Source organism: Trichechus manatus, unplaced genomic scaffold, assembly GCF_000243295.1.
Source record: "Trichechus manatus latirostris isolate Lorelei unplaced genomic scaffold, TriManLat1.0 scaffold00034, whole genome shotgun sequence".
In the NCBI taxonomy this organism is placed as follows: domain Eukaryota; kingdom Metazoa; phylum Chordata; class Mammalia; order Sirenia; family Trichechidae; genus Trichechus; species Trichechus manatus.
The window spans coordinates 12,827,023-12,832,339 of NW_004443970.1; the positions used below are offsets into that span (position 1 = coordinate 12,827,023).

Consider the following 5,317-nt stretch of genomic DNA (forward strand, 5'->3'; position numbering starts at 1 on the left):
TTGTAGAGGTGTTGGATTTTCTTGTAGATTATGGAGATTAGACCTTTGTCTGACTTGTACTGTCCAAAAATTTTTTCCCAGTGTGTAGGTTCTCTCTTTACTCTTTTGGTGAAGTCTTTTGTCCGTACACATTTTTGAATATAGATACGTAAAAGAGACTTTAATCTCAAAGCACGATTATAATATCACTTCAGTTTTTTATTTCTAAGATATAAATATATGCAAAATTAACTCAGTTTCAAACTATACTCAGTTACTAAGGTTCTTATGTTTATCACAAAGAGAAAAAATATAATTAAGAGTCTCATATTCCAGATACTTTGAAAGATACTGTACGATTATAAAAAAATAAAACAAATTAATATAAGCCTTATCATTAGGATTGTGATCCTTTTGATGTGTTTCTTCTCAGTCTGTTTTTTGGTCCATGCATAGATTCATTTCAATCAATAGCATTAATTTTGTTGCTTTTTAACTTATGGTAAGCAATTCCCTGATTCCCTGTTCATCAGATTTCCTTTGAAGGAATCACTGTTTAATGTACACATGCAGTTTTGTTGTTTGGATGTATCTAATTTGTTTAACTCTTCCTCCTACAACTGGCCTTTTTGGTAATTTCTAATTTTTGTTTGTTGTGTGTCATGATGAAATAGATATAGTTGGATATACTTTTTGTCAGATTTGGTGACTGTTAGCTTAGGTTCCAGGAGAGCAAGGGTTGAGGCTGTCCATGTGCGTTGCCAGGCTGCTTGAGAAAACCTGTTCTGGGGACCTTTGTGGCTGTGTGTGAGCCTACCTAAGTTTGCTTTTGCCTGTGCCTACTATCAAAATGCTTAAAAACCTTCGGAGTTTTGATTAAAATAAATGGCATTGTATTTTAGTTGGAATGTTCACCATGTTTTCTTGATTCCAGTGATTGAAGCCATATCGTTGCTTTAGTGGCAGTGTTTGGGAGGGACCGAGTACCACACAAAAATATACTTTGATTTCAAGATACATCACAGGAACCCTGGTGGCACAGTGGTTAAACGCTAGGCCGCTAACTGAAAGGTTAGCAGTTCAAACTCACAAGCCACTCCACAGGAGAAAGATGTGGCAGTTGGCTTCCATAAAGATGGCAGCCTTGGAAACCCTATAGGGCAGTTCTACTTTGTCCTCCAGGGTTGCTATGAGTCAGAATCAACTCGACGGTGTGGGGAGTGGGCAAGATACATCTTGACTTGAGAAACATAAAGGTGGGCAGGATGTGTATCCTAGAACCAAGGAAACGGTCTGAAACTCAGTGAGGACTCACTGAGTGTGCCATGCATTTTATACTTTCCTTTTAGTGTTTAGAAGATAATACTATTTTCCCAGTCTAAGAATGAGAGAACTCTGTTACAGAGAGGTGGAGTGACTTGCCCAAGATCAACACATCTTGTAAGTGATAGAGCTGGGAGTCAAACCCAGAGACACTTGACTTTAGAAATTCTTAGTCATCCTACAAAAAGACTTTGAAATGTTAGCTTGCAGGAGCAGGGATTGTTTTCTTATTCTGCTTTATCAAAAGAAAATTGAAGTCAAATGACCTTTTGTATTGGTTTTAGTACACATAATCTTTAGAATGAGAATATAGACAAAATTAATACCTGAAATCTTAGGACCCAGAATTATTCTCTATTAACATTAGTACATACAACCTTAAGATATGATTTCTTTATCTAAATACATGTAGGTTTATATATTTTGATAAGAAATGGGATACCGTGTATTTCTCATCTAGCTTTATATTGTGAACATTTTTTTCATGTTAAAAAAAATACAGATATAAATTGTAATTGTCAGGATTTTTACAGTTCCTAATGCTGGAAACGCAAATCATTAATGGTTAAGCAAAAAAAGAAGAAAGAAAAATAATGTAACTGCTCTGGTAACTGGGAAGTTGAGAGATGAAGCTGCTTTTAATAATAGCTGGATCCAGAGGTGCCTAATAACATCAGATCTCGCCTTTTACTCTTGACTCTTTTTCTGGTTTGGTTTCGTCCTCAGGCTCTCTGTTTTGTTGGGAGAGTATCTCTTCCCACTTTAGTTCTAAAAAAAAGTACCAGGGCTTATGCTTACAGGGCCATAGTCACTGAGGCCAGGGGATAGAGTGGTTTAAAACAGTGCTTGTCAGACAGTATCGAGCTGTGGTTCTCAAGTAGTGGATGTCACTGTCCCCTTGGGCACGGTGTCCCCTTTGCTCAGGACAGCCTCATTTTATGCCTGTTGTCCCTGCATAATTACTAAGATCACCACCCTCTTTAACTCTCTGAAGTACTTCTGAGATTGTGGCTGAGGGCACTTTGGCTTATTTGTATTTAGTTCCTGGGTGCCAAGGATGCCAACTAATCTCCTTACACAGAATCACTGTATTGCACTGTTCCAGAGGGCACCACTCATGATATACCAACCGTGAAGGGTGCCCGTGAACTTGGCAATGCCATGTGCAAGGGAGAATTTTTCTCTCAACACACCAGTGGTATGCTGCTTGACCAGCATTGGTATATGTTGTACACTGTGGGATTTGGATTCTGGGTTCAAATTCTGGCTCTGCTATTTGTAGTGTCACATTGGCAGGTTTGCTTAACTGCTCTGTGCCTCGATTTCCTCATTTTCCTTAGCTTGAGCCCACGTCCCTCCCAAATCTTATATGGAGCCTTTAGCATTTTCACCTTATTTATGGAAACTCTTCATTAGTATTCAAACTGCAAAAGCTGCATAAAGTCACAAAGCCTGAAGAGGAAGCAAGATTATGTTCACATTGTCACTACTTAGGCTAGTCTTGCCAGGTGTAGGCTCGACTGTGATTTTTTTTTAATGCATTTTTGTTTTCAGTTCATTTTTTAAAGAATATTGTCTTAGTACATGAGATATAATATTGTGATGGAACTATCTGTGTGAATATGTGAGCGTGGGTGAAACGTGTATTTACAGAGACTCGCGGATTTATTTACTGTTAAATTACAAATAATAATCAGCATTATTGAAATGATATTTAGAAGATATTTTATTTCTTTGTAAGGCCAATATTTTATAGAGCATATTTAGTACATTTTTCTATTTAGTTTCCAGTTTCTAAATAAGTGTTCAAATAAAATGTAAGACTAGCGTATGCAAGCTGAATAACCATATAAATGTACAAGGCAGTCTTTATCCTTATATGGAACTTACAGCTCTTCTGTAGTGACTTCTCTCCCTTTCCATTTCAAAATTTTGATTAAGTGTGACAGGAACGATTTAAGCTGTGACAAAATGTGTGAGTGAGCTATTTTAGGTAGTTTCTCAAAGGAAGGGAAGGACACTCCTGTTTTGTCAGGCATCTCAAAAATTCTTTCGGTAATGATTTCTTCAGATTCCTCATAGGTTTAAGCTAATGAGCTAAATGATTTTGACATTGATGGTGCACATATATTGGGCAACTTACTTTCTTTTTCCCCCTCTCATTTTTAGGATACTGAGTAATAATAAAATATCCGAGCTGAAGAATGGCTCATTTTCTGGGTTAAGTCTTCTTGAAAGATTGTGAGTATTCTTTCATTACCATTTCTTATTACTGCTTTTATTTAATGCATTTTTATTGTAAACCTATCACTAAACTCCCAACTTTTTAAAGTAGAAATTGAGTTTTTTTCCAACGTGTTACTATGAAAATTTTCAAAAATTGAATTTTAAAAAACAAGCAGTTGCTTTAAGCAGGGACTAGTGAACTTTTTGTGAAGACCCAGATAATAAATCTTTTGGATTGTGTGGTCTCTTTTGCAGTTACTCAACCCTGCCATTGTAGTGTGAAAGCAACCACTGCCAATAAGTAAACGAATGGGTGTGCATCTGTACCACTAAAACTTTATTTATTAAAACATGCGATGGGCTGTAGTTTGCTGACCATTGGCTTAAAATGTAGATGCTGTTTTGAAATTCTGTATCATGAAATGTGTTTACCTTATAAGATAGGGATAGAATTTTAAAAAAAAGTTAAGAAGCTAAACTTCTGGATACACTTTGATATTTTGTTTATATGTCTTTGAATATGATAGTCATTTGTTTTGTTATATAATATTGTATTTTTGTGAATGTTTACACAGCAAGTTAGGTTCCCATTTGACAGTTTCTACACAAATTGTTCGGTGACATTAGTTACATATTTCATAATGTGTGAACATTCTCTTTAATTGTGTTCTGGTTGTGCTGTTTCCCGTACTCTAGTTTCCCTACCTCATTATCTTTTCATCTTTGCTTTAGAGTAATTGTTGACCTTTTGGTCTCATATAGATGTTTTTCTCGTGGAACATTGTACTCACAGATGATATCCTTTATTTTATGTGCCATCTGTTATTTTGCTAAAAGGTGACCTCAAGATAGTTTGGGTTCAAGATTTAAAGAGTATCTCAGGGTAATAGTTTCAGGGAGTCCTCTGGTCTCAACCGATCCAGGAAGTCTGGCTTTTTAAGAATTTGAGTTCTGTTCCGCGTTTTTCTACCGTTCTATCAGGGTCCATCTGTGGTGACCCTGATCAGAATGGTCAGTAGTGGTAGCTAGGCAGCATTTAGTTCTTCTGGTCTCAGGGTAGATGAGGCCGTGGCTTGTGTAGGCTATTAGCCCTGTAGACTAGTTTCTTCTCTGAGAAGAGAGTTACGTTTTTGCTTTGCAGCCGAGTCTAGTATTGTTTATGATCAGATGTGTTATAAGTAGCATTCATTATTTTTTACCTTGGTGAATTTTAGACAATGACTGTTTATTTTGCTTGCATTCTGAATGATTAATCCAGGTTCATATTTTAAATTACTCATACATTTAGGATAACATTTCAGAATACATAAGGGGCTACATTGTGAAATTTCTGTTTATGTTGAATAAAAACCTTTCCTTATTTTTCTTAATTCTGTTTGCTCTGCTTCACTTTCTCTATGTGACCCTTCTTTTAGCATTTCACCTGATGGCTTCTTCTGCAGTGGAAGTCCCACAGCCTTCATTGCTTAGGTCACTGATGTGTTATTTAAGCATACACCATCTAGAGTTCTTCTTTGTCGTTCTTTTATATATGTTTCCCTTCTTTTCATTTAGATCAAATGTCTTTAACTTAGGTTATACATATGCACTTAAATACACACACATACACACATATATAGCACATATATAGCATATACATCCATATTTCTATATGTATATGCAGACACACGTATACATATCTAGATGTATGTGTATATATATACAGACACACACACATGCGCAATTTCTCTTTTTAAATGTTTGTACTAGTTTCCTAGGGCTTCTGTAACAAAGTACCACAAAGTGCATG

General features: G+C 36.1%; 1 protein-coding gene across 1 annotated transcript in view; it reads left to right on the forward strand.

Moving 5' to 3' along the window:
* Positions 1-5,317, forward strand: part of ADGRA3 (adhesion G protein-coupled receptor A3) — a 182,412-nt gene that overhangs the window by 68,045 nt on the left and 109,050 nt on the right. Inside the window, exon 2 of the mRNA XM_004375140.2 lies at positions 3,472-3,543. The gene's annotated coding sequence lies outside the window, so the exon portion shown is untranslated. The remainder of the gene's footprint in view (positions 1-3,471; positions 3,544-5,317) is intronic.